The 11,582-nt window shown below is 46.6% G+C and overlaps 1 protein-coding gene across 1 annotated transcript in view; it reads left to right on the top strand.

The window, feature by feature from the left end:
• The first annotated feature begins 4,551 nt into the window (after positions 1–4,551).
• Positions 4,552–11,582, top strand: part of RAB30 (RAB30, member RAS oncogene family) — a 37,938-nt gene continuing 30,907 nt past the window's right edge. Inside the window, exon 1 of the mRNA XM_083855099.1 lies at positions 4,552–4,653. The gene's annotated coding sequence lies outside the window, so the exon portion shown is untranslated. The remainder of the gene's footprint in view (positions 4,654–11,582) is intronic.

Raw genomic sequence — 11,582 nt, 5'->3', positions numbered from 1 at the left:
TTTGCTGAAAGACAAAGAAGGAGAACTTTATAATTAGTCATTAGAATTATTTCCAGAGTCACTTTACACTTTTACTAAGCTCTTCCAGATACTGGTTTAACAGCTGCCTCCCCACAATTTCATTTAGAACACTTCAAAGTCACAGAAGTCTTCCACTCTTTCCTGTTTTTCCAAGCTCACAACGTCTTCTTAGTGTTATCATTAAAATACTTGGAAACAGTAACATGATACGCAAGTACTCACCTGCTCTTCCCAGCTGAACTCATCCTCTCACCTTTTCCCTTGCAGGTCCAGAAACTTTTTGCAAACAGCTTCATAGGAAACAATTAAAATAAACCAACCTTGATCACAGCTTCTTCATCCATCATCTAAACAGTAACTTTAATGTGAAAGTTTACAACCTTCCCCCACAGGCTTTGAAATAAACAGCTGGTCAGTGACACTTCCACTGCAGACAACTAAGTTTCACAGCTGGGATAATTAAGAAAAGAGGATCTTAACATTTACATGCCAAGACTAGCATAGACGTAGCACTGTCAGAAACTATATTCCACTTTCTGTTTGAGTGCAGATGCATTTTTTTTTGTCCAGCTGATCTGCATACCAGAAATGACATTATGCCTGACCATCACTTCCAAAAACTGAGACGACCCCAACAGCTCTCTGTGCTGCACTGACATGGATATTGACAGCAACAGTAGAGCACCACACACCTTAAAAATAATGTATTTGTACACTTGATCTTGAAATCTGTGTTTCTCATGCAGCCTGGCTTTGTATAGTACCCAGTGAACACTCAATTTAAGCATCCAAATGTTTGGTTTCTTTAAGAGCAAACTTGTCAGAACAAGCATTGAGATACAAAGAACAGGTTTCTACATATGAACCTGGATTAAACTTACTTAGACTGAGCATTTTCTTCTTTGAGCGAAGTCATCACACATTCCTACTTATCTTCCTCATCCTCCTTCAGGATCTCCTAACTGATTCTCCAGGTCAGGAAACAGGGGGGTTGCTTACCAGAGTCCACAGTGACCAAAATCACCTCAGTAACAAAGACAACCCATAGGTTTTGCAGGGCAGGATGTCAGTGAAGTACACACAAAGCTCTCAGCTTCCTAGCCTGAGGATCAGACAGACACTGGAGTAGGTTTTCATTAACAGCATTAAAGCAGAGCATAGCGATGTTTCAGAAATGCCAAAGGCAGGTTTCCAGTTCTACTGTCACCTTCTATCTTTTCATATGAGATGCAGCCACACCACTTATTCCTGCAACAGGACTGTAAGCTTCTTACAGACATCGCAATTAAGGCCTGTTGGGTCAGGATAGGTTTGGACATTGAGCACTTTCAGGTGAACAGATTATCCAAGTCAGAGACACGTAACACAGGTTTCATCATTAACATCTCTGACAAGCTGTGACCAAGATCCATACACTGTCAAGTATCAAATTCCCCAAAACTGACCAAAGTGAACACACGCAGAGAAAACTTGTTTTACTTCTCTCTTGCAGTAGGTGTTCATTTGGGTAGTTTCTGAAGTAATTTCCTTTTTCCTACCTTTGCTGAGACATCAGTGGCATCTACATCCATAGATAAAGAAATAAGATATTAATAACAAAATACAATTATCTGTAATGTAGGGTGCACAGGATTGTCCTCAGAGCAGCAGCACTGACTGCAGGGGAATGGGGAGAGAGTGAAGGGAACCACAGCAGGTAAAACCAATTGTTTCTAAACCAGTTTAACAAAACATACTGTCGTTCAGCCAGCAGACCATCTTGGATAAATAATTCACATGCACTTTTTCTGACAGTTATAGAAAAGATAACCAAGCTTGACCCAATAATTCCACTGTAATACTTACCATCCTTACCAGGTATCAGTTGCAGAGATAAAAGCATAGGCCTAAAGTCTACAGGGTAAAACAGCTGTGACAGAAGTCATCATGCCAGTGCCCTTTATTTCACCTACAGCCCACTTAATCTAAAGGTATCTGCATAGAGAAGAAACAGAATTAGGAAAGAAATAAAAGGGGCTATACTTGTAATTCAGAATTCTCCAGGTATATGGACTATTGATGCTATGAATTTTATTAACAGCACTAGACCCCCATCACTCCTTTTCTTCAGTGAGGAATATGATAAAACAGGAGAACCACCCTCAGGACGCCATACAACTGGTTCAGCTTCTTGAACTAGAGGGAGCTGCATCTAAAGTGGTAAAAGAACAGCATACATTGCTGAAGTATCAGCTGCAATGTCCAGGTGAAGTATCTGCACCACAGAACATCTCACAACACCCTTCCTCCAGCACTCACGTATCCTGTGGCAAACACACCACCCGTGTAGCTATCCTGTAGCAATACCCTGAGCAAATGCCTTGCACTTACCTCCAGGAGGAGCCAAAGTATGAAATAAACCCTTACAGCTCATTTTACCTGAGCTGTACCACTACTGGATTTTAGCCAAGACTTCAAGCAAGCATGCAAAGCTCTTCACAACTCTTTCCAATTAAGTACCTTCTTGGCATAACGAAGTGCTTTATTTCACAGGAATCAGCTGTAACTAGAAATGGTATTATTTCACAAGCCACGCAACACTTTGACCATCTCCCCTTCCAGTTTTGAGCACAGGCATTCCATGTATGGTTTCAGGGAACTCCAGTCCCCTTAAGCCTCATAGAGCTTTGATTACTCTCTCATTTGGTTAATACATATTTCCCATTCCCCAGCACAAAAGACTAGCACAAGCAGGGATAACGTTCACTACAAGAAAGCCTAAAACCACTGCTCAGAATTCCAGCCTACCTCCTGCTTGCCCGTCAGAGGGCTGAAACTAAGAGAGCACCTACTCAGCTGGCCAAGCCTTGCCAACAGGAGACAGCGAGCACAGGCAAAACAGTGGGGGAGCAAGTCAGCTTGGCTGCTCCCACACCATGCTGAGATGTCTTACACCATCTCACCTGCTCCCTCAGCTTTTCCAAACTCGGTTTACGGGTATACGGACACAATTATACATTTGGGTTGGAAGTGACCTCAAAGACCATCTGGTTCCAACCCTCCCCTGCCATGGGCAGGGACATCTTCCAGCAGATCAGGTTACGCAGTGCCCCATTCAGCCTGGCCGTGAACACTTCCAGGGACAGGGTGCCCACAGCTTCTCTGGGCAACCTGCGATGGCGCCTCACCACCCTCACAGTACAGAATTTCTGCCTTATCTCTAACCTAAACCTACCCTCTCCCACGCATACTAAGGACTTTAAAAGGAAGCAAAGCTCCTCCTGCTGGTCACACCAAGCCATATGTCTCTGACAACCAGACACCATTAGTGCAATTATCAGACATCAGACAGAGCCAGAACCCCTAAAAAAACCTCCTCAAACCAGCGAAGCGCGGGGCTGTCACCTCCCGTGTGACAAAAGCTTGTCCCAATCTGTTCCCTGCTGACAGCCGCCCCGCCAAGGCCAGCCCTGCTCTTGAACCCACAGTCCGTTCTTCCTCCATGGGTGGTAGAGCAGGGGCCCCTCTCCCCGGAGAGCGCGGGGGGCAGAGCCCCGGGAGGGAGCCCCGGGACCCGGCCGGTCCTGCGGCACAGCTTGGCCTCCCCTCTGGCGCCCAGCACCGCCCCGCCGCCCCACCGCCACCTGCCCGCTCCTGCCGCACACCCGCCGCAGCCGGGCGGGCCCCCCGAGCCCCGGGACAGGTTCCCATCTCACGGCCCCGCTCACGGCAGTGAGAGGCGCTGCCGCACCCAGAGCCGGCACCCACCGAGTGACAATCGGCCGTGACCTTCAGGGCCCCCTCCCCTACCCGCCCTGCCCCTCCGGCTATTCCTCAGCCTCCCCCTTTTTTCTCAACCGCTCGCATAAGGTCTTTCTCGCCCCTTAAACCAAGACAGGACTCCCACCCTTCCCCTTTTCCGACATCTTAACCCGGCTCCCCGACCGCTCCTCCAGAGCTAAGCGTCCCACGCCATCAACATGGCGGCGGCCACCGCCTCCTTCCCCACCCCGCTCCCTGAGGCGGCCGCGCGGCGCGGGCTCTGCCGGGAAATGGAGTCCACGCCCCGCACACTGCCGCGCTGCGACCGCCATAAAGAAACTACAAACCTCAGAAGCCCCCGCTGCCGAGGGGAGCCGGCCAATGGCGAGGCGGCGGCGCGGGCAGCGGCCCCGCCCCGGCGGGCGAGAGGGGTGATGTCATTGCCCGGCGGGGGCCGCGGGGGCGCGCCGCGCGCCGCCGCTCATTGTGCTCGGCCGGTGCCGCCTCCGCTGCCGGGCCCGGCGGGGGGGCCGCGCTCCGCTCTGCGCTGCCCGGGCCGGCCGGCCCTGCGCATCCCCGCCGACTGCTGCCCTGCGCCCGGCCCTGCGCCTCCTCTCCTGGCTGTCCCGGCCCCAGGGCGGCTCGACACCGCTGCGCTGCAGGGACTGAGCACCATCCCCGAGCGGGACTGCCCTGCGCCCATCCCGGGGAGCTGCCCCGCGCCGGAGGGGGGCCAGCACCCATCCCAGCGGCGGTGGGCTCCGTGCGCTCCTCCCCGGGGGCTGCAGCGCCCAGCCCGCCATCCCCGCCCGGGGCTGCGCTCCTGCCCAGCCCTGACCGGCCCCCGCCTCGTTTTATGGTCCTGGAGAGGGAGGAAAAATCCCAAACCAGGTGAGTCCTGCGCTCCCCTTCTCTATTTGTGTGCTCTCCTGTCCCGTTACCTCCTCTCCCGCTGCCCTTCCCGCACTGTGCGCTCCTCCCGTCCTTCCTCGGCTCCGCTAGGAAAGGAGGGGCGGGGGGATGAGGAAACGGGGAGAAACCCCTGACCCGCTCAATGGTCTCACCCCTCGGAGATGAGCGCCCCTCGCCGCCCTCGGGCCCGGGAAACTCCCGCAACTCCGGCATGGATGCTCCGGCATGGATGCTCCGGCATGGATGCTCCGGGATGGATGCTCCGGCATGGATGCTCCGGGATGGATGCTCCGGGCGCCCCCAGCCCTGGCTCGCGTGTCTCCCTCATCCCGCTGGGTGAGAGTGGAGAATAAGACGGGCTTTGAATGGCCGTGGTGAAGCGCTGCGGAGCTCCCGAGGGCAGGATAAACACCAGGTGTGCTCAGGGCGGTTTGGGAGGCGCTGGTGCTGCCGTGCGGATCCCTGGTGCTGACACCGCTATTCCTCCCCCTCTCAGGGAAACCGGGAGGTTTGAGTCCAGCTGACTCTCTGCAGTTGGTCCAGGTTTCTTTTCCAAGTCACATCATGAGTTAGTGTCTTAAAAATTCTTGGCTGGACAGTCTGATGTTTTATTTCACTTCCAAACTACTGCTCTGATCTTTTTTCACTTTTATCGTAAATACAAGAAGTGCTTCTACTTGCAACTTTGTGGAAACTTTGTGGTCCAGGAGAGCTTCATTTTAGTGTGGCTTTTTATTCGTTTTTCCCGTTCCTTGCCATTCCTGAGCTGCAATTCGTTTCTTTACTTGAACAGTGCTGAGATATTAGTGCGACATAACAGATTTTTTTTTCTTATTATATAACGTCAGGAGGTTTTATCCCTTTTATAACTAAATTGCTTCTGCAATTGCCAGTGTACCCCAGATATCTCATGTTGTGCTGGTGGCAGTGAAATGTGTGTGCACAGAGGGGTCCTGTTCAAGTCTGTCAGTATCTTTCAGTGCCCTTTAAAGTTAATCCTCACCAAAGCCCGACTTGGAGGCTGTTCTGGAAGCAGCAGGAGAGTGTGCAGCTGAACTGATATTTTTAATTTTTTTTTTCCTCTCCTCTGCTGCATATTTGCTTCTGCGCTTCTCTTGTGTAACTGGCACTGTGTGTCCTCTGGCAGGGCTCTCCCTGGAATTGCAGGGCTGGGGAAAGGGTGACATGAGTGCAGTGGGGACAATGAAACTCCCTGTTTGGTTGGCTCAAAGTGTTTGTAAACACCCAGGCGGTGTTGGGGTGTCCATATACAAGGGATGGTGTTTCACAGCTTCTCCTCTTCGAGTGGGATAAACATGCTGCATCCACACCTCCTTGCATTGATTTTATCTATGGGTTTTCCTTCCTTCCTCTTTACTACTGACTCAAAGGGGAAGAACAACAGTGCATGCAGGCGTTGCCTTTGGTTGGTCTTTTTTTAACATTTTTGTTTCCTGGAATGGCGTTTTCCTTTTTATTTCACAAGGGAGGGAACAGATAATCTAATAGAGTGTTTCCCATTGTGGCTGTAAAAGGAGAAGTTTTACAGCAGTGATTTTGTTAGCTTGGGATAGAAGGCACTGGATATGAAGTGATAATTTGAAAGTGTAGCCTGGGAATTGTTCTGGGAAATACTGATATAGAAGTTGGTGAGAGCAAGCAAAGAATCCATGGCTGGGGATTTCACATTTAAATAATACAATTTTTGTGATGCCCATCTTTTAAAATTGTTTTTATCTTTCTGTATGTCTATATCTTGAACAAAACAAGCATAAAAAGCAATACAGATTTGTATGTTTTCAAAATTTACTACATTTGTTGGATTTAGAAGGAGTTGTGAAAATGCATGCTGGCATTTTCAAATTATATTATACTGTATTAGGAGGTGTATTTAAAATGTGCCTCAGAAATATACACTATTGTATTAATCACATTAAATTTTGCCTTTCAGAAACTGAAATACAGGCACATAAAAAGAGACAAAAAGTGAAAATCACTCAATGATTGCTGTGAAAAAACCCAGATGAGTTAGGGGAGCTTCTCTCTTGCCCCACAAAAACCTGAATGCAGTGTACATCTTTACTCTGAAAGAAGTATTCTCCAAAATGCCAGTTGCTGGAAGCAAAGAAAATATCCCAGGAAGGCAGCACTAAATATTTCCTCAGGTCTTTTACTTTTCCATTCTGTTTCTCACTGGTGTCCAGTTTCTGAAGGGAAATTTAGGATGAGGTGGTCCCATACTCTGCAGTATTTTCTTGTATTTTAGTCCTGTTCCTCATGAAATTGAGTATGATGCAAATTATTGGCTTCTTAGTGAGGCCAGAAATCACATCCTTGCGGATTGGCTTTATGAACATCACCTGTGTGCCCTTGAACTGTGTTAAATGTGCCAGAACTGTTGCTGCCCTGGGATGCTTGGGTGCCACCCAACCTCATGTACAGGGGAACCCAAAGGCTGGTGAGATGAGGGGACTAAGGAAGAGCCAGAGCTGGGTCAGCCTTGCTGACTTTTCAGCTTAACTTTCCTCTTTGCTCCAGAGATGAGCTATGAGAGGCCAGGGATTTCTGTAGCCTGGAGCTGGAATTTGGTGCGATGGCTGAAGGTGGCTCTTCAGGAAGGAATTGTGGAGTCACAAACAAGCAAGGGGAGAAAGGCGTCTGCAAGCAAACAACCCCTGTTTGTCACCCTGCTGTGAAAGAGCTCTCCTCTGTTGGTCCCTCTGTGCTGTGTGCTCCCCATCTTCCCAGACCCTGCTGCAGGTGGTAGATGTTGCTCACAGCCTGAGCTGGAGTGTGGCGGCTCTCTAATGCAAGCTGTAGAGAGCTCGTGGTTTTGGCTCTGGAGCTGCCTTGGTTTGGGTCCTTCCTGGGACAGCCAAGCTGGCATCCATCAACTGGCAGATTGAGACACTTGCTCTAAGTTTTGTGGTGTGTCCCAGAGAGGTGTATTTGCAGCTGGATTTTTTCTGAGTGGAATAGGTTTGTTGACATTTTACTATTTTTATATAAAGTGTAGCCAAACAAGAAATTATAATAGGTGGATCTAGATCGATTCCGTGTCTCATTTTAAGGCTTATTGCTTTTTTTTAAGGACAGGACCAGCAGTATGATTGCAAGCCTTGCTCTCTGTACAGAAGGAGGAGTGGAGAATGTGCTAGGTGCTAGTTCATGCATGCTGTCAAATAACCACAGTGAGAAAATTAGAGAGATTCATTGCAACTATGTGGCTGGCATGGCAGGAGTGTGCAAAGTAGCTCAAGATGGGCATACCTTGCAGTGGTGAAGCTCTTTAGATACTGATGCTTGTATGGATGCTTGCAAAACTTTGGAACAGGAAATTTAGGAGACAGTAAAATGATTTTCTGTATTGCAGATGGGTTTATGATACGACAAACATCAGCCCAGTTGGAGAGGTCTTGGGGCAGAGATGCTCAGCCACAGCTCTGCTTTGGCTGGAGGACAGATGAGATGACCTGAGGCAGTGTTTTGATTGACTTTCTAGTTTCCACAATTTCGTTTTGCAGCAAGTCATTTAGCTTCCTGCTCCCTCCCAGTGCTTCTGTCAATAACTAAATTCTCATCTTATTTTTAATGGCTCTCTTAGTGTGGGAAAGAAGTGATCTGTCATGTTTGTCATATAGTCCTGGTTGGCCTGTGCATATTTCATTAATTTAAAGTGGGGGAGGGAAGGGCTTGAGTGAAATATTCCTCAGGTGCTAATATGTTGAAATAATTACAGCAGAACAAGGATAAAACTTGTCCCTTAAAATAATTGCCAGCTTTTAAACAGTAAGGAGCACATTGAAGTCTGTTGCTGTAGTTTCATAACTAACCTGTGCTATTAAACATTGGCCCTGCATAAGGTATTAGTGAGATCTGTGTTGTAATGTCATTTAATTTCACCTTGCATAGATAAAAATAATTAGAGAGCTTTGTTGCTTTGAGCTGAGGAGAGGTATTTAGGTTGTGAACAGCTTGAGATTCACTTGCTATTTGTCATCTCGCCTCTCCTGGAGTTACTGCTCTCACTACACTGCAGAAGTGCACTCTTCCCTAATATACGTAAGGCAAAATTTAAACCTGTTTAAAACCTATTTAACCTAGCTATTAGTTTCCTGAGATAATTAGGGAATACTTGTACAAACAGAGGAGAAAACCTTCAGGGTGGTCTCACAGAAATCCGCTGCTGTGCTTTTAAACATCACAGGATACCTTGTTTATTTTCTTTCCTTTTAGCAGAAATACTGTCCTTTGAGCGCTGCTGAACTAAAAGTTAACTGTAACCTTTAAGTATCTGAATAGTGTTTTCTTTTAGACCTTGAAAAGAGTAATGAGAAAAGGGAAGAGAGAAGAGGAAGGGGAGGAAAGGCTGTGCTGGCATGAAAAAAGATGAGCTTGTGCATGGTTTCTTAAAAGACTGTATCCTGCAGGCTGAATTTAAAAGGGGAGGAAAAAAAAAAAAAGAGGTGTTCGAGATGCCAAAGTACAGAAGTCAAGCAGTGCTTGGGTTACTGTGTCCTGCTAAAGATGCCCTCCATAGAGAGAGGGACTTCCCGCAGGGTGCAGCAGCCCAACCCACTGCTGCACTGTGCTGCTTTTCCTCTGCAATGAAGGTTCCTAAAGCTAAACTCTGCTTTTTTTGATTAAGCAGAAAGTCAGTTACTCAAAGGGCAGCATGTGTGCATTTATAGTGGGAGTATTTCTTGATATAAATCCAGGCTGCTGTTTGTAAAAGAGAATTGTCATGGAACTACCATCCTGTAGGCTTGTGCTGAGCCTTGGTGCCAGCTTTTTGGAGCAGTACAGAAAATTAATCTGACTGTGTATGAGAGTCTCGTGTCCCCCACAGTAACAATCATTTGCATGTACTTTCCTGAGTGTTTTGGACCAAAATCCTTGCAGCCAAAAAAAAAAGGAGAAAAAAAAAAAAGCAAAAAAACCCAAAAAGAAGCTTTTATTGCTTTGGCAGAAGGGATTACCCTGTTACCTGGCTCTGGAAGGATGAGACCCCTCTTCAGAGTAATCAAGCAGTTAGAATAGAATATTTTCAGTTGGAAGGCACCTACAGGGATCATCTAGTCCAGCTGCATAAACAATTCAGGGCTGACCATAAACGTGTTGAGGGCATTGTTCAAATGTCTCTTGAACACTAACAGGCTGATGTTTCAACCCCCTGTCTAGGAAGCCTGTTGCAGTGTTTCACCACACTCTTAGTAAAGAAATACTTCCCATGTCCAGTCTGAACCTTCTCTGGTGGAGTTTTGAACTGTTCCTATGCATCTTAGCACTGGATACCAGAGGAGAGAAATCAGCACCTCTCTCTCCACTTCCAATCCTCAGGAAGCTTCAGAGAGCAATGAAATCATGCCTTTTCTCTAAATCAGAGAAGCCCAAAGCCTCTGCTGCTCTCCATAGTGCTCTTCCAGCCCTGACTACTTAGTGGAGTGTTGCTGAAGAGACAGCACCAGCTCCAGGGGAACTGTTAACTGTCCTTGTTCCCACCTGCTTTCTCCTTGCTTGTTTTCCATCTGCCTGAGCCTCTTGCTCCAATGCAGCCACCTCAGCTGCACCTTCAGGAGCTTGGATACTCCCAGACTACAAATAAATCTGAGGAGTAGGTATAAATGGAGACTTTAACTGAAGAAGATGTGATGCCTATAGGAAACAGATTATTAAAGGTGCTGAGTAGAAGAATTTGTCTGATTAGTAGATCACCCAACATGAGACATTAAAACTTAAGGCACAGGAATTTGTCAAACCCTCCTGTCTTTTCAATGGTCATTCTTTTGCTCCAAATAGTCATTTATCCATAAATATGAGCGTGATGAGAGATCCAGAAAAATCTGTGCTCCAGAAAAATCCCAGATCCATGCTCAGGACATAGGCCATTAGTTGAGATGTGAACACCAGCATTCAGATTTACAACCAATCAAAGAAAACTTAAAGGATAACCAGGATTAGAAAAGAGATTTTGGGTTTGCTATGTTGCAAAGAAAGCTTTTAGTAATGAAAAGCGGACTTGAAAAATAATCATTAGCACTTCTCTGTGATTTAAATTTCATTGCCTGAACTCAGAGAAATGGAAAATAGATCAGTCAAGGCTTTTCATCTAACAACTTTTTAAAGAAAGCCAGATTCGTGACTAATTAGTGAGAATTTCTTCATGGTGCTTCTAGGGCCTAAAGAGTGGTGTTTTCATGACAGTTGGGGCTGCATGGGAATGTTTACTGAAAATAACATCCTTACTTAAAAACATTGTAAGACAACCTTACTTATGACCTGAATTGACATCAAGAAATCCGCTATGGCATCTCCACACTGTGTGGTCTTATTTTCCCGTTGCTTTCTGATGGTAGAAGGGAGTTGTACATTCCTTCTTCTCCAACACTGGAGATTGAGACTTCATTATAATACCTATTGAACTGGATTAACTGAGAGAGAGATAACTGCCACTTGAAAAAAAAAATTATTTTTCTATTGTTCCTGCTTTACAACTATTAACACAAATACCTGAAAAGTAAATGTAGGCTTGAAAAAGCTTTCCCAGCTCATTTGGTATCCCTGCTAGTCCTCTGGAGACATCAGATTATTCCATCCTGAGATGAGTAATCTTTAGAGGTGAGAATCAGGTAGCCTGAAATTGCTATGGGGGTGTCAGTTCATTTTTTGCATATTGAGAAGAAGATTGAGAGAAATAACATTAGCCTTTTATTTTTGTATCCCCCCCGAAGTTCACGGTGCAACATGTCTTGTGGAGAAAATGTATGAATTCAGGTAAAGCTGTGGTAATGGGTTTATTTAAACCCCATCAAAGACTGGAGAAATCTCTAGCTGCCACAAAAAGGACCAGTTTGGGTTTCCATGTATCTATGGACTGCTGAGGACATCAGAATAGTCAGCATCTGGTT

The sequence above is a fragment of the Zosterops lateralis genome (assembly GCF_965231275.1).
Source record: "Zosterops lateralis genome assembly, chromosome: 2".
Lineage (NCBI taxonomy): Eukaryota > Metazoa > Chordata > Aves > Passeriformes > Zosteropidae > Zosterops > Zosterops lateralis.
The sequence above is the reverse complement of the archived record's forward strand: the minus strand, read 5'-3'. Positions and strand labels throughout refer to the sequence as shown.